The sequence below is a fragment of the Neopsephotus bourkii genome, unplaced genomic scaffold (assembly GCF_033783945.1).
Source record: "Neopsephotus bourkii isolate Nb327-2 ecotype Australia unplaced genomic scaffold, CSIRO-AGI_Nbou_v1 NB_882, whole genome shotgun sequence".
Taxonomy (NCBI): domain Eukaryota; kingdom Metazoa; phylum Chordata; class Aves; order Psittaciformes; family Psittacidae; genus Neopsephotus; species Neopsephotus bourkii.
In genome coordinates, this window is record NW_026901376.1 from 73,225 (window position 1) to 91,489 (window position 18,265).

General features: G+C 41.1%; 2 protein-coding genes across 4 annotated transcripts in view; one reads left to right on the forward strand and one right to left on the reverse strand.

The window, feature by feature from the left end:
• The window catches only part of LOC133214227 (cytochrome P450 3A9-like), an 89,372-nt gene that overhangs the window by 30,018 nt on the left and 41,089 nt on the right, over positions 1 to 18,265 (forward strand). The window contains exon 1 of one of the 2 annotated variants that reach the window (XM_061356966.1): positions 2,318 to 2,322. The exons of the other annotated variant lie outside the window; for it this stretch is intronic. The gene's annotated coding sequence lies outside the window, so the exon portion shown is untranslated. Of the gene's footprint in view, positions 1 to 2,317; positions 2,323 to 18,265 lie in introns of those variants that run through there. 2 annotated transcript variants of the gene reach the window in all.
• Positions 1 to 18,265, reverse strand: part of FOXK1 (forkhead box K1) — a 48,244-nt gene that overhangs the window by 26,525 nt on the left and 3,454 nt on the right. The gene's annotated exons all lie outside the window — the stretch shown is intronic.

An 18,265-nucleotide genomic window follows, 5' to 3' on the forward strand; every position in this document is an offset into this window, starting at 1 on the left:
GCCGAGATGCAGGTTGAGCAAGAAACATTATAGGAAGTGCATTGTTAAAAATAACACTTTTTGCAATTTGAAACAGTAAAAACAGGCCCGGAGTTTAAGTCTAAAGAGGTTAAGAATGACTGTCTGCCTTTGCTGCAACTTCCACTTTTTAAACTGCAGATGCTGTTACCTCAAGCTCCGACTCTCAGTATCTTTATCTTTCCCTCTGCCACTCTGTATCAGCAATAGTGTGGCTAGCAGGATTAGGGAGGTGACTGTCCCCCTGTACTCAGCACTGATGAGGCTGCACCTTGAATCCTGTGTTCATTTCTGGGCCCCTCACTACAAGAGAGACATTGAGGTGCTGGAGCAGGTCCAGAGAAAGGCAACAGAGCTGATGAAGGCTCAAGAGCACAAGTGTGATGAGGAATGGCTGAGGAAACTGGGGTTGTTCAGTCTAGTGGAAAGGAGGCTCAGGGGGGACCTTATCATTCTCTACAAGGACCAGAAAGGAGGTTGTAGTGTGGTGGGTGTTGTGAGTTTTTTTCTCTCAAGCAGTAGGACAAGAGGAGATGGCTTCAGTTGCACCAGGGGACGTTTAGATTGGGTACTAGCAAAAACTTCACCAAAAGGGCTGTCAAGCATTGGAATAGGGCAGTGATGGAGACACCATCCCTGGAAGTGTTTAGAAGACATGTAGGTATGGCACTTGGGGATATGGTTTAGGAGTGAAATTGGCAGCGCTGGGGTAATGGTTGGATTTCAATCATCTTAGAGGTCTTTTTCCAACCTAAACGATTCTGTGGTTCTATGATGAAAGGGGACACCAGCCCAACTGTTAAGGATGAGGCAGTTATCTCTACAATCAGCAAATACCTTGGATTTAGCAACGGTGGCAGCCAGAGATCTAATTACATCAGCACATGTCATGATGAAACAGAACTGTGTTATTACTAGCTAAAATATGACCAAATATGCTCTCAGAAGCCGTTGTAAAAGAAGAAAATCCCAAACCAGCCCCACACAACAGCTGTTTCTTTGACCCCTGTAACTTCTGAAACCAATCTGGTTTGTGTTAATTACATACAGTACACCCAGAAGAACACCATATTATTCCCACGCACAGAGCTCCACAAAAACACTGTGTTTCTCAGCACAAGTGAGAATTTGCCATCAATCATCTTTGTCAGCCTATTACCATTACCAGTTATTTCAAGGTACCTGAAATGATTTTACCAGAGGGCAAAGTGGATACTTTTCATCCTTTCAGTCAATGTGCAGGATAAATACCTACATTTCAGGCCATGATCAATGTACAGGTAAGGTCTGTAGCAGCCATTACAGAGAACTGCCCCAATTACCTCCTGTAACTGGTTTTCTTCATATTCCGTGATCAGCTAAGGGAAGAACCACATGCCTGCATCTATGAAAAATCAAGTTCCCATTAAGTTTTTCCATGATACTTGGAAGCAATCTGAAAGGAGGTGCCTTAGACAACATAAAAAACTGACTGGGAAAATTTAGGCACCAGTGCACCCAATATGGAAAAGATAGGAGGTTTGCTTCACTTAACTAAACACGTATCTAAGCCCTGAAGGTCTGCCCACAGAAAGATAAGCAAACTGAGACAAGGCACAACTGCCTCAGATTCACATTTCTTCAAAAACAAGGCTCTGATAATTGCTGTGGCCGCTGCAAAACAGCTGAGCTGGGAACATTATTGACCAAGGTTTGTTGCTTCGTGATGCTGCACTCTGCCCAGGGAGAGCAATGCTCCTCAGAACTTTGGCTTTCTTACAGCAAGCCTCACTCATTATCCAGCACAAACTAAAACACTCCACTGCAGAATATTTAGAAGGCTTCCCCTCCGTTTTCATAGCTAAAATAACCAAGACTCTTTTCCACTCTTCACACGACTACACTAGACCCTTATTCCCCAATGGGAATAATCATCAGAAGTATTGTGCTCAAAATGATTATTTTGCTGGAATTAGAGCTGCCTGAAGCAGCAAAGTGGGCAAAAGCCTAGGTAACAAAACCACCTCTCAATCACAAGTGAATTCGAATTAGTATTAGTTTGAATGCATGTCATAAAACTGTACAACAAGCTCTGAAAGCTGTGTGAGCTGTCACAGGAAATTAGGTATCTTCACCTCTCCTTTATAATAAAAATCATCCAACATTTCCTGTTCCATTCCCTATCCTAGATTCTTTCCTTCCCCCTTAAATAACACTTTGTAAGCAACACCAATAAGAAAACAGTTATATCATTCACTTGGCTAGTGCCGTCTGCATTCCAAATGAAAAAGTTAATTGCACTGAGGCTACAGAAGGAAGTCTGGGGGAATGAAGACAAATGCATTTTATTCTCTTAAGTCTAAACACACATTACAAAACAAGCATGTACCTATCACCATGGCAATTTAAGAGTCAATATAATTCTTTTCTTTACATATCTCTTTAGGCTAGGAGACACAGGCAGCATACCTGCCAGGCTTTTAAGAGCGTTTGGTTCATTTTAGAGGTTACCGAGTCTTAAAGTACTGAGTTTTCAGCATTTGCTATTTCCCTTTCAGTTGCTTTCCTGATCTGACCAGATTTAACACCAAAATCTTACTGAACGCCTACTCATACAGCCCTTTATTAAACACACATCAGAGAAGTAGCTGTAACGAGATGGTTGGTAAAATCATTTCTTGCATTCATTAAGAGACAAAGGGTCTGCAAGTAAATGGTGAAGCCCCAAATCCACATTTGTTCTTCCTGTAATGGATCAACTCAATCTGAAGACAAGCAAGGCACGTACGTTGCCAGACAGCAGCAGGACAAGGAAATAAACTGCAGAGCTCCCTGAGAAAATGCCTCTGGTGTTATCCACTATTGTTTAATTAGACGAAAAGCTATAAAAGTCCCCCTTAGTGTTTTTAGCATACGTGAAGGAGAATGAGGTTTAGAAAGTACTGAGATGATCTGCAAATAAAGGCGTATAGAGATCTCCATCACTGCTGAAGAGACAGAGCAAGCCATTGAAATATTTAGTTGTAACTATTCAGTTAGCCACAACATGAGTTTAGATCAGGACTGGTTTCTAACCTCACAGTTACCCTGAGCTCACACATCACTCCCCCTGCATGCTTTGTAACACAGTCTATTTAATATACACTGTCATGCTTCACACTGCAGATATACAAAGAAGTACATATATCATCTGAGACTGAACCAAATTTGTCTGTGTGCACATGTGAGTGAGCTCAGGTTTGAAATAATTACTTGAATTTAAGAGTGGTCTTGCTTCATTCATTATTTTCTTCTGCTGGGTATTTCTGCAGAAGAAGTACCAGCATTCCCCTGTTATGCCACATGCCCAAGTAGCTCAACTCGAGTGTACTGGGGTCCCTGGCGTGCACCGCTTCTTAGGTATCACACCTGTACTAGAGCTCATGTAAGCCTGATTTTAGTACAGGCAAACTCACACTGAAATAACTGAGAATCCCTCATACCCAACTCACTGGAATTAATATTGACTAGCCTGTAATCCCAGATTACTGGAAGGATTTTCTGTCCTTCCCCTGCAATGCATCCAAGTTAGCTGGAAATCTTCCTCTTTCTTTCCATGGTCACCCTGACCTGCTGAGATGAGTAACTGGACAACTGGGTAAAATTCTCAGGCTCACATGGACAGCCTACTGGTTTTCCTCTGCCTTAGAAATAATCTCCCTACAGAGATATCAATTGTGCCCCTCAATCTCATGCAGATTTATTTTAACACAGTCTAAATCTGTTTCTCTGCTTTAAGAGGCATTTCCTTTACCCCACCACCATCCCATTCCCTCAGCCATATCCTCTCAACGTCACCCTCATCCAGACCATGGCACAGCAAGTCAAACCAGGTAGCTGAAACAATAATTCACTTCTTTTTTTTGGTTGGGACTAAGTTGTCAGGAAGATCAGATCCCTTATCTTGCCATCCACATGGCAACACAGGCGCTAACACACAGGAGGTAGAGGGGACAAGTGTCAAGCAGAGGAAGGAAAGGAGGAACCAGCAAAAATGTTGCAGATTTATAATAGATTATAAAAAACCCCAGAGTATGTAACCACAGACTCAGATTTAACATCACATGATCCAAACACTGCCGTCTCCTTTCAGAAAATGAAATGCAATTCATTCATTCTGAGAAAAGCTCTGGCCTTTATCAGGTAAATCACACCAGCCACTATGATGATGCTCTAAGGCTGGAAATTTTCAGAAGCTCCTGAAACAGAAAAATCATTATATTTGGGGATTCAGCTTAATGATTTCAAACCCAAAGTCACACAGCTGTATGCTAGAGGACTGAACAAAGACTTTAAAATGCTGTCTGCATTCCAGCAAGTGCTTCCTGCAGCCCTGTACCCATGGCAATTCTCCCATAGCAACTGGCAAGGTCACATCTGCAGGAGCGGGTTTGTGGCCATCTCAGATGGGATACACAGGCCCTGCAAAGGTTAGTACCTTTGTGCTTCCAGAGTCTATTCACTGATTATCCTGAGAAAGGCAAACACAACAAGATGGCTGAACAAGGAAAATGCTTCAGAAATAGTTAAAATTGCCATTTCTCTTTGTCACAAACAGTTTCCTTATGCTCCTTGATGCTGTTAAGCTGGAACTGTATACACGGTAAAGGATTTTTTCCCTTAATAAAAGGCATCACAGGTTGCACTGCAATTTGCCTAACACTGCATATTACTGTGTTTAAAATGAGGTTTCCAACACAACCAGACAAGACTTCAGATGGGCAAAGAGCGTGTGCAGGCAAGTGTATCTATTTAAAACAAATACTACCAGCAGCATCAGGCAAAAACCACAACTTATGAATAGCTATGCCTCTTAAAAGCACTAAGTAAATTAGCTGTAATGAATGTTTCTGTCGAGCTCAGTTGCACAGGGCTTCCCTTTATGCCATTTCATCAAGGTTCAAACACACTGAGAAACGCTTCCACACACAGGCAGATTTTCAAATAGGTATTTTAGCAAACTCCTTTGAAGACAGCAATGTTCACAGGAAAGCTCGAGCAGACCTGGGATTCCCCTCCCTGCCAGCACCATGCACACACACACAGGTTATTTTTGTCTCTTCAGTGCCTCCATTCTCCACAGACATCCCACCTCGCAATGCTGGTGAAGAACAAGGTCTTGGGTGCTGCTCATCCCACTGCTGCCCATCCCAGGAAAAGGCAGTGAGTGAAACTGAGCCAAACAGGTGGTGGAGGGGGAAGAGTATAAACACCCCTAGGCTGATCAGGAAGGCTAAAAAGGAACAAATAGCAGAAGCCCAACCCTAAAACCAACAAAATGCTGGTTTGGTTCATATAGATATATATAGATATATATATATGATATAAAAATATATATATATACACCTTTAAAAGCACACAGGAGAAGATGAGCACTTTTTGAGGCTCCAACAGCCGGATGTTAAAAGCAAAAGCTTCAGGAAAGTTTGCACTGTGATTCCATGCTGTGAAACTTCAACAATCGTTTTATTCTACACATCTTCCCTACATTTCTTACCTAGGAAGCCTTTTAATTGCTGTCACAGAGCAAACTGATAAATCAAGCAACACTGCTGACAGAAACAGTTAATTTTCATTCAAGTGAGAACATTCAATGCTGTTTTACACTGAAGAATTAGTAGTGAAGAATCAAAAGCTGTCTTTTTTATTTTTACACCCCTTATGTGTCTTTAGTAATATTCTGATTTTACACTTTGGAAATTATTGAGACATCAAGCACAGCTTCACTTCCAGATTCTCCCCTTTGAGGAGTAAAGCACAGAGCAGGAAAGCAAAAAACCCAGTCCACGTAAGATATTGTAGTTACCATTTTTTCAGTGTAATGAAATTATCACAAGGTCAGGGAATAAATTCACCAAGTATCACAAGAGCATCTCATAGAAGAACAGGAAAGAAATCACTGCAACTGCTGAGAAGGGAGTTTCAATCAGCTAATGGAGAGCCAGCAGGAATGCTAGGAGGTGTCTTCTGAAGTCACCACCTTGCCTGGGAAATACACATTATGGACAGGTCTTTTCCTCTTCCTACTACCCCCAGCTTTGCAGAATGGGTCTTGCAGTAATCTTCCCCAGTCCAAGGCAAAAAAACCCCTACCTGAAGCTGCTCCAGTCTCTTCCAGAAAACTATCAGTGCTCAAGGGGACAAGAATGTGCAGTTTCAAAACTGACCTTGCTGAAACTTTTGCCCTGAGCAGTGTCTTTTCATTGACTTTAATGCCTGCAAGAAAGCTGAAGGATATTCTTGAAACTCCATCATTATCACCACTCACTCGCAAACTCACAGGAACACTGGTCAATCCACACCTAAGGATTCTTTCACTTACTTAAAACATAGAAAATACCAATTTATGTTAAAATTAATCCAGAAAAATCCTAACAATTATTTCCACATGGATTATAAATATGTAAGATTATCTCAGAAACCAAGCTTTGGCATAATGTAATTAACAGGCTTTTATAACATATAGCATTAAACCAGAGTTTTGGTACTTTGATCAGGAACTCTGTTAAAAGCTCACCACCCAAAACACCTTTTAGATATGCATGCCAAGACAACACGGTAGTTACTTGGTGCCCATCCACCAGGCCCAGAGAAACAGAGAGGTGGTGCCTGTAATTGTACCTCACTTAGCTTCACATTTCAAAACATTGGCGTCAGCTTCAAAATATGCCATTCACTCCAAACCAGGAGTGCTGGGCACAGGGCTTGCTATCAGAAGACAAATTCCTCTGTCCCTCCGGAGTGCTCCTATTCCTTTAAAAACAAGCAAGCTGCAGCTCAGCAGCACGTAGGGCAGATTACCTGGAGTACAGCCAGCCCAGAGCATCCCAAGATCTAACTCAAAGTCTGCCAATGTGCTGAACGTATGAGTCTAGAAGGTCTTACCTACACCCACAAAAATCAGATGTGATTTTACATCAATATAAATCAATCTGCAGCATCAGTGACATTCATCTTCTAATCAATATTGCTTGGGCTTTTCTTGGTCTGATTGGTTTTTGTATATTCAAGTCTCCTGAGGGTGAATCCTGGCCCCACTTCTACCACACCATTACAGAAGCTGCTCTGTTCTCCTGTGTAGTCCTTACTATATACACAGCTTCATGTCTCTGAGCAAACTGTTAAGACACAGTAAACTTTTTGCTGTGTGTCATATGGTAAGCCACGTCCTAACCCAACACCACTTTGCCAGTCAAAGTCTATCTCATTTACTATGCCTCTAAGTATAACAACAAATGGAGAAAACCTGCAGTTGCACTCCCAGGGATGTTCAGCATCTACCTACCTGCAGAGAACATTTAGTGAGCAGTCCTTAAAGTCTAAAATTAACCATAAAGCTGCTGTTTATTTTTCAGTTTGGGAATAAGGAGGTGTTTTAAGTGTCAGAACAAGTGGCCTGACACAAAAACCTTGCTATGAAATTCTGCCACTGAAGAAGCGGGCTGGCACGAAGAACAGACGATGCTTCTATTTAAATGAGGTTGGCTGCCAGCAGCAGAAAGTTTCACTATCAGCACTGCAGATGCCTGATATCATCTGTAACACACAGCAAGCCTATTATGTTATTTTGTTGTGTGTGTGGTTGTATACATAAAAATAACGAGAGTTAAGAGACTCTACAGTGCACACAGCAGCCTGTGCACCCTGCTGCTCTAATCGGGGATTCCAGCCTGTAGAGGTCTAGATCCTATCAACCATTTCTTCACCAGCCAAAAAGTATTTACTTATTAAATTATGTGCAACATTTGTGTGTATCTCACTTTTATCAGCAACTCTTACAACTGCAAAAATCCCTCTCCATGCTGGGCTGATCAATCTGTTAAATTCTTTGGGAGATTGTCAACATTGCATTTTAATTTTGATTTTTTCCTAAAGACTGAAAATTATCAGTATCTGTGATTTTAAAACAAACAAACAAACCCCAACAGGCTACATCTAGACTCCTTTAAAAGCCAAACAGCTATTTAACCCTTCTGGTCTGTATGTTGCTAAAAGGGGCCAGGAAACAGATTGGTTTAGCTTCAGGAAAAAAATCATTTTTTTTTATTTGCTTGGATTTTTTAATGAACTTACCTTCTTTCTAATGCTGATACTTCTGTATTTTCATTTGAATTTATCTTGCTAAATAGTGCTCACCTCCCATTTTTCTATTTTGAACCTCCTTGCCTTCCATAACACCACTGTCCTTTAAAGAGTACAGGTCTTATTTGAAAGCATCCATGTTAAAACTCCTGTAGGTCATAACCCTATTACCATGTTTTAAAGCCTGAGCTCTCCTCAAAGGCACACAGGCCTTTGCCACCAAGTGAAAAGCAGTGGTCCCCTGCTCAAGAACCACAGGATGCTTTCGGAACCCCAAGCATCACCTACATAGACTCCCTTGCTTGAGCTTTTACTGTACCATCTGAAGGAAAAAAGACTGCTGACGAGTATGAGACCATTGGCACTGTGGTTTCGAGCAGCAGCCTGTCTGTCACACCAGAGCCGTTGCACAGACACATGTACAACTTCACTATCTGATGGAGGTAGACACTGATGACCAGCCAGCCACTCCCTCCTCCCAGCCTCCTTTATGTCAATAAGTCTGTACCTGGCTGTTTGAGCAATGTTTAATCATAAACAGTTTTGAACATGCTCCCAAATATAAACAACGGTGAGTAAGAATAAACAGAGTCCAGTACTGAGAATCACATGCTGCTGAACCAGGTACCAGCGAGCAGAAAAACAAAGTACTGCAAAGGAACAGACTACGAGCACCTGGTGTTCATTTAAAACAACTGCTATGCAACAACATTAAAGTATCCAGAGCTGCAACCACAGAAGGATTTCAAGGACTAAATGCATTAACATTCTTGGTTCTCTAAAACAAACAGAAAAAAGGCAAAATTAAACTGCCTAGAACACCCACTTAGATGCATGGAAATAAATTACCCTCATTGATTTCATCCCACTGCCATTTACAGTGCAGTCATCTCGATTCCCTTCTGTGTTGCTAATCAAGCTAAAATTAACTCCTCTCATCCTGCTTATCTTGCATGCTAGCACCATGAAAAATCAACTTGGGAGCAGGATCCATTGTGTCTCTCCATGACTGCAGCCCACCTTGCTTACAAGGTAAATGTGTATTTAGGACCTATAGGAGCTCTCCTGGGGTTTTAACTGCATTCATCACAGGGCTAGATACCTGTTTAGACTGGGTGACAAAGTAAGTACCTCTTCAAACCTAGTTCAAATAACTTGGAACACGTTCTAGTCATTATTGGCCTCTACAGACCATTAAAATGGGCTCCATGAGAGCAAGCATTTCTGTCCTGTTAAGTGAGTATCCATCTTAGAAGAATCAACATCATACTTGTCACTCCTGCTTTGACAGAGAGTGAAGATGTATCTTAAGCCAGCATTTCCACAAAGCCCTGGAGAACTCTTCATTGGCATATCAGGGAGGGCACAGAAACACATTTTATATAGTTGCCACTCAGACAACATTGGCAAAACCCCCCACCATATTCTAGTGTTTGGTTTTAAATCAGCCCCATTTTAGACCCCAATGTGACGTTTCAAAGGAAGAAAAAGCCAAATCAAAACAAAACCCCAACCCTACCACATAATACCCATTAAACAAACCTAAAGTACATCAAATTGACAGAACTATAGAGCGGAACAGAAGCTTGAAAGAAAAAACAGTGGAGATAAATATTCTAAAGTGTGTGTCTGACAACAGCCACGGTTTTATGCTATTAAAAAATACAGTACACACCACAGTGACAAGCAAGGTTATTCCATCCACCCGCATGCTAACTTGCTGCCCCACTAACTTAATTTAAGCACACAACGAAAGGCAACTTGTATGAAGCAAAGCAGGGTGATACTTCTATATTTTGCTGTCACCAGCCCTGTCCTACACCTATCCCCTTCAAGAGGCGGTGGCAAACTCTCCACTGGATGACTGATGTGGCAGACACTACATACAGTGTTGGATCAGGAGTAAGTTTTGCTCAGCCCTTGCCAAGGGATCAGAGGAACAATTATCTCACTTTCCTGTAGGACGTCTCACATCCCACTTTCCCCACTCCCAGGGCAGTACTGCCAAACCACAGCACACAGCCCCTGTGATGACATGTAGTCCCTGGCTGCTTCAGGACCCCTGAACCATGGCTATTCTGGCAGCAGCAGGCAGTGAGCAGTCAGTCTGACATTCAGGTTTTTTTCCAGGTATGTCATAGAAAGGCCAATACTAGCTCTGTAACACACACATCTGGCACTTCAGCACCAGAGAAGGCTGCCTAGCCCCCATTCATGACGCACTGAGTCTCCCCCCCCCTCTAGACAAACCTTAAGAGCCTAAGCATGGCTTCTATTCTACCACAGCAGAGACCACAAGAAGTGACTCAGCAGAGCACAGCTACCACCAGCCTCTCTCACTCCTTCCCTACTTCTGTGAAATCCCAGAGCTTTTCTGAGAGGCTTTCCAAGTCTCTGCTGCTCCCACTGATCTCTGTTGAAATGAAAAAGGTCAATATTAACTGTTTTCCTTCTTGCTCATCTTGACAGAAACACTCACCTAAGTATATTTCTCTCTCAATCATAAACCACAATTAACACCTACCTCCGTGCCAAAGAAAAAGCCCCACCTGCACCCACGCTCTGGGGAACTTCCCTATAACAGCTTCTACAAAGAGTTCTGTTTTCAATAAGGAATTATGCAGTACACCAAGAATTAAATACATAGTGACAGCACGGAACTAACTGCAGTGCCACACTTGGCCTTTCCAAGTAGCACTAGTTATTCATTTCCATACCTAACTCAACACCAGGCATTTTGAGACTTTGCTCAACGGCCATGGAATTTCCAGCTCACCACAGATCCTGCCTCTTTCACCACAGAAATCTGGCCATGGCTCCCACAGGCTACATGAAACTTCAGTTCTATCCCTGCTTTCATCCTACCTTCCATCTTCTTGGGAATGCTCTTCCTTTATTACTGCAAGTATCCAGATCCTTGGGAAACTATTAAACTCTGGAGAAAGAGCAGAAACTAACTGTTTAAAAAGATCAGTTCATAAACCCCCTAATAACCATCACAGAGAGAGGCACTTGTCTCAGCATCTTTGTTGGATACACTAGAGCAGTTTGACTCTCATGTAAATCTCATTTGCAATGCTATCAACTTTCTTCTAATGGGCCATTCATCTTTGTAGGGCATGCTTTCAAGGAGCCAGCCCAATTCCTTGAACGGTCTCACAAGCCATGTAGAAGACTTACCCTTGCAAAGCTCAGGAGCTACCTATAAGCACATTAGCAAAGGCTGTGCAAAACAAAATAACCTCAGTAAAAGATCCTAATTCCCACATACATGTGCCAGAAAAAGCTTGTGTGTGGGATGTTACTAACCTTTGAATTCAGTCAGACTCTCTCTAAGAGGGCTCTAACACGCAGAGCATGACTATGATGTATTCTCCTTTGAGGCTGGTTCAGTTCATTTAGAAAGTGATTTGAAAGAGCTAATGTGCTATTTATGTGCATTATAAAAAACGATCCATATGGAGTTAGACTTTGCAAACTGTTCACTCAGGTCCGTTCCACTCCCTCTGAAGACATTTCACAATCCATTCAATACCCAATAGAGGAAGCCAGGATTACTGTTTTAAAAGCAGCTCTGAGGGTAATTTACATGTTTTAAAAGCTGACATCTTCTAGACTCAGAGCCAAATAAATGTTTGGGGCAACACAGAGAATCTCTCACACAGATGTCCACAAAGTGACATCCACCTGCAGCATCCAAAACACTGACATTGAAAATAAAGGTTAGAAGAGAATCTTAGGCACAATCTTCCTTCTTATGAAAGGAGACGAAAAGAATGTAATTTTACTGTGATTCAGAAGGAGGGAAATATCTACGTGACTGGCTTGTGAAAGACCACTTAGCAGGGCATGGCTAAGACTGCAAACAGTGTAAAACAATCCCAAGATTATTAAGGCATTTTAAATCCTGCCAGCACATGGGACTGTGCTGAGGGGTTTCTTCCTTGAAAGGAGTTTAACCAACTAAAGCGACAATGACTCTTGCAAAACAACAGCAAATATGTAAGTTGCTGCCACAGTGATTTCATTATCTTTAGATCAAGAAATTTTAGAGAGTTACATTGCCATATTACTGCCATATTCTCATGCTCCTCTTCCTTTGCTTCAGTATAAAATACAGAATTAGGGAAACATTTTTCTTTAACAGAGGTATCTTACCTGGAAGCTTCATAGTTTGAAATACCAGCTAGAACAGGATTCTAGCCCTTCCCTGCTACAGTTCTTTTTAATGAGAATTCTCATATTTGCAGTACTATCTGGCGAAGCACAAAGCAGGATGAAATTGAGAAGCTGTGAACCACTTGGAGAAGAGGATGCACCAGCTTGTCACCAAGAGACCTCAGATTTGACATCACTGTCCATTAAAATACTTTTGTTGCCCAGGTCCGTTCGGTGGCTGTTTGCAGTGAAGTGCTGATCTGTGATGCTCAACTGTAAACAGAACATGTGCAAGTCTGTGAACCACTTGACTGCACCTATTCTGAGAACCAGTTTGCATATGCCTTGTTTACACAAAATTACAAAAACCCAAAACACGGGCAACACTTTCATTGAACCACTACGCATTAGGAATTTTCTCCTAAGAATTCCTATGCCTGAAGAAATCTTCAGTGCTTGCCTCAACAGTCCATAAAGAAAGACATTAGCAGCAAAACCTGCCAGCCTTTGACTTTGTCTGCAGGTCTTCCCAGTGCTAAAACAGTTTCACTATGGCTTGTCTCATTAGACAGTGTCTGAGGGAGCCATGGTAGAAGGAAATAGATAGTAATTATACAGCTGAATGGACACGACAGAAGGAGGCAAAGCCACCCAATTGCCAGGCTTGTTGACAGTCAACACCCCTTTACACACGGTGGGCAGGCAGCCAGCCCAAGGTACACCACGTTACACAAGCCATCAACCAATTACAAAGAAGATCAATAAATAAAGAGCTGTTGGCACATTTCCCACACCAACAGTCTACCCTTACGAGTCTGGGCTACGCCTCAACCTGAGTATGAAAAGCAAACACGTTTTTGGTCTACCCACCAGGTGGAAACAAAATTTGCTTTCTGTGTCTCGTCCTTTTCTCCTCCCACACAATCAGGATTTTGAGCATTTAAGAGTCCATAGTTCTTATGCCCTCGAGAGAGGAAAGGCCTTAAATTGCTCAAGAGCAATTCCTTTAGCAAGTGCACAAACTGGCTCTGCAGGGAGTCCAGTCGTGCTTAGTCAAAATGTTAGTGGCTTCTGCATGTGGCCTTAAGGGAGACAGAAGATTAAAACTGTGTGGGAAGACTTCCCAAGGCTCTCTGAAGTGGCACAAAGCAGAAAAACGGGGTACAGCTATAATGTTGTATTTCAGAGAGAAGGGGAGGAACATACTTTTTGACAGTGCTTAGATCACCTCTGCAAGGTGTTTTTGTCTCCCCATTCTGTTCTAAAAGATCCACAATTCAAAGAGTGGCTTCTACTTGTATATTAATATAGTCTCATATGCTAGGAGGTTCTTGAAACAGGACAATAAGTGGTAACAATGTGCTTAAAGTCATCTTTCACTTATCCTCCTATCCTAATCACACAGTATATATTGTGTGAATACATACAGCAGAATGAAAGGCTGTCCATCTTTGCGCCCTCAGCTAAGGCACAGTCCCCAATTAATTTCTTCCTCATTTCTCCCAAACTGTCAAGATGTCCTCGAGCAACATGAAAATTACATATCTGGGACATTTAAAGGAGGGAGGAAAACCACCACAGTCAGTCATACATACACAACAAATACAACCCAAGGAATTAAACTAGCTTTTAGATGACTAAAAATAGATTGGGCAGGGAGGGAAGGGACTATCAATCACATCTTAAGAGCTGCTGAGTATACCAAGAACAGGCTTCTAATAGACTGCTCTCTCAAGACTGCTTGAGTTTTTTATGATTAAAAATGCACAAGGACATGAAAAAAGGAGCTGTACGATACTGAAGAGCAAAACACATGAGCCAGAAGTGGATGCAGAGTATTAATTAGGCCATTAAGATTCTTAAATGTTTTACTGTCCAATAAAATATGTATTTCATAAAAACTAAGTGCCATGCAGGCAGAATGCACACATGCATTTTATCGAGCTGTTCTGAAGAAACTGAAGAGGTGAATTAGTAGCAAAAACCATTTGTGGCCAAGAGTGAATAGATATTAGTAAATCTGTGTCTGGACTATGAAAACAAAGAATATACTATTGCATAAAAATTGTTGCTTGCGTTTACCTAAGTGATTTACCTGCTCTATAAGCATCTCATCAATCTGCTTTTATAAGGAGTCTGCAGTCAACTGATATAGGGAGACTTCTGAATACTTGAAAACACTATTCAGTGATAATAATGAATTATTGGCTGAAGTGAATGCATTAAGACCACACAATAATTTGTACTCGCAAATAGTCAATTAACCAAGTCTGGAAGTACCTTAAAAGACGTATTTTCATAGCTGACATTCAGGAGACAGTTCAGTGAGCTCTTCAGGCATTTGCTGCCTGTCCTAGACATATGCAATTGTAAGACAATAAAGCCCTTAACTACACTACAGAATATACACTGTAGGCTAAGTCTAAACAGTATAGGCTAATACACTGTAGACTAAAATCTACAGCGTATTTTGCTTTCACACTTTCCTTTCTTCGAAGTAGGAATCCTGAAAGTGGATTCCTACCCATGAACCTGCAACCCCAGGAAACTCCTAGATGCATGGGGACTAAGGCAAAGACACATAAAACAAAGCTGGTGTTAGGTATGGCTACATGCGAGAGAAGCTTCTGTGCTTAGGGCTGCTTTTAAGGAAAAGGAGAGGAAAGAATCTGTACTAAAAGCAAATGAGATAATTCCTCTCCCTTTTCATTAATGTTGCCAGCTCAAAAGCACATGACTTTTCTTTTTTTAAACCACATTTCCACTTGGTTTGGGAAGGGAAAGTTGGCTAATCCACATCTAACCAGCAGTAAGGTGAAGTCTGGTCTGCTAAGCATTTTGGGTTATGCTGGCCCATGGCAGAACACCAGACGCTGCCTGCTCAGACATTAGAGCAAGAAGGACCTCAAAGTAAATTAGCAGGTCAGAGGAACTGATATGGATCCAAGTGCCAGTAGAGATCCAGCCTGAATAAGACTGGAATTCAGCTGGAGCTGTCAGCTCTCAAGCAGTGGTTTAACAAGCACCTAACCAGTTTGTGTCACCTCTGCTACCCACAGTATCAGAGTGCAGCCCCCCAAGCACTCAGCTGAACGCACTTGCCAATCTCCACTCTCTGCAGTTGCTACAAACACTTCTGTGGATAGCAGACACTAATTACTACACATAGACCAGTAGCAGGACTTCATTTGCATGGCATAAGTAGCAAATTCAAGTAGTTTCCTGTTCTTTACCAACATCCTGTTGCCACATCTACTCCTCCAGGAAACTGCAACACCGAGCAAGAGAATTTAGCATCCCACAGAAGAGCTCTGACGCCAAAGGGCTATGGCAGCACAGTTACTAGGAGCTTGCTTACAAAGAAAACAATCCCATTAATCTGGTTGTCATTTATGCTTTCAGTTATTCGGTGCAAGGCTGCGTGTCCCATCTTCTGGAAGGGAAATAGAAAAAAGAAAAAAGGGCAAAAAAGCATTATTTTGATTTGCTGCCAGAAGTCAAAACAGACACTGCGCAGTGAGGATGCTCACACAGCTGGCACCAGAATAACCAAGATATGAATTACTACAGATCTCACCAGTTTTATTCCTGTTTTCATAAAAGCAAAGACTCACGCATTCACTCATTCCCTAGATTTATATAAACACACATCAGTATCAACTGGAAGAATCCCACAGTCAGCTAAGCATCCATTTCATGATTGAGAGTTTGTTAACATAAGGAAGTTACACCAGCGCAACTTGAATCTACATTTAAGCCTTTACAGCTGAGACCCTGTACAAGAATGTGCAAGACAAGTGTGGCATGTTCGGGTTAAATTAATCTTTTCATAATCAACACATCAGCTAAACTGAGCCAAGCTTGATTTAAAAGAATACATAAGAGAGCACACACTGAGTTTTGCATAGTGTTAGTTTATAGTCACAACCTGACCTACAGCACAGCTATTTTTGAATCAACAAATTGAGCTGTATTTTCACATGAGAGAAACTTTCCTTAAACATTTAATATAACCTGTGACAAATTGAGCTTAGCCAAAACTTATTACTTGACATAAAGTCCATAATTAAACTCTAGTAATTCTTTATCACTATCTCGCTGTGCAACAAAAACCTGTTCTCAAAGAGAGTCTGAAATCAAATAACGACATAAGAAAATATAAGATGAAGCACTGAGACAGCAAATCTTTAAAAGAGTTCCTAAGTGAGAGTAAAACCACCATCCACAAGTTGCAGCAAAGCAAATGATGCACTTCAAAGAACAAAAGAAGAAATAGTTGCAAATGCAGATTATGCAATATTTAAGAAGTAAAATTATCAGAGTCAACATATATATGCAGCGTTTCAGAAACAACTAGCTCTGTAGTCGTGGTTATGTGGTCACAGCATTTCCTTAGTATGTGTATGTACAGCTTGCAGTTCCCTCTGAGATGTAAGGATACCACACTCATACACACCATGATGGCATCACCCTAACCACAACAATGGAGGCCGAGTGGTTAGCAAGCTGATCAAAACACTGCGACATGCTGGGTCCTCTAGATTATATTCTTTATTAGAATTCTAGATTAGATTCTTTATTAGTCCCTCAAGTTACTGGCTAACAGACTGTACAATCACCTCCCTTACAGAAGGAAGTGAAAAGACTGTTGGATTTAGCTCTCCATTTTCTGCTTGGTTATGAAATCCTAACTGCAAAAACACCCTACTACTCAAATCCTGAAGTGAATTTGTGTACTCACAATGCAGAAAGATTAACACACGCACACAAGAATCTGTGGGATCAGCATCTGGATATGGGCTCAGACTATTGGGCTATTTATTTTTGTCAGGTTTATTAAGTACCTAGGAAAATCACACTATAAATAAAGCAGCACACTCTTAATAAAAATTCCCATGCATGGTAAGTTTTCAATTTATAATGGGGCTTATAGACATATTTCTTTTATTTTAGTTCCATGTTTTAATCTATTTCATACGTGCATTTATTTACTTCTCTTGTATTTTATGCTCAAACTAAAAAGCGCCTTCTTTATTTCTTCCCTTTCCTAAATGCTAAAAGAACTACAGGTTAAAAACTTACTTTTACACCTAGAAATCTCATATTGGAAGTATCCATTTACACTGAAAAACACAAACTTCAAGCTCCATTAATATCGCTACTGCAAAAATACAAAAGGGTCACAGAAGCAATAAGCAAATACCCCATGAAATATTCCCAGACAAGCACCATTTTCCAATCTATTGAGTTTCCAGTTCAGAAAGCTCGAGTGCTATTATCAGGTTATGCTCAATCTACATTTGCAGGTTTTTGTCAACAAAACTTTTGTACTTAGGAGTATTGGAAAACCTGACCCACAGCTGCTTAAAATTCGGGTTAGCAAGCTTCACTTTCAACTGCTTCAGTTCTTTTGGTTCAGGGGGGATGAGTGGGGGATATAAATAAAATAAATGCTTATTTTAGTTACTGAAAGCCTCTTAACTTGTTATTGTCACTTTAAAAATACTGAGTCAATTTTCAAGATAACAAAGACTAAGATAATGATTCAATATTAACCTGATCCTATAAACACTATAAATTTGGGGGAAAAAAATACTGTCTCCAGCTACCCAGTATTCCTGCTCTATCTTACATTTTGACTTGTAAATCAGATGAATATACTTTAAAATCTAGTGCATATCCTACTAGAGTTTCTCTTTTTTTTCCCTACAGAAATACCCAGATATTCATCCACAGATTTCCAGCTTCCACTAGCGCAGCTAAAAAAAGTTCCCATCAATCTTTGATTGAAAGCACTTATTTTTGATGTAAGTACTTCCATAATTTCACCTTCATTTATATTTGTAATGCCTGCTGTAGTGTGGCAGTCATTAAACAGGTTATGGGGTTTTCAGCTGTATTCTGGGCCCTCTACTCTTCCACCCATTTTATTCCTAACTGTCATTAACCTCTAGGTAATGCCCTCCTTGTTGGTCATTACTGTTTAATT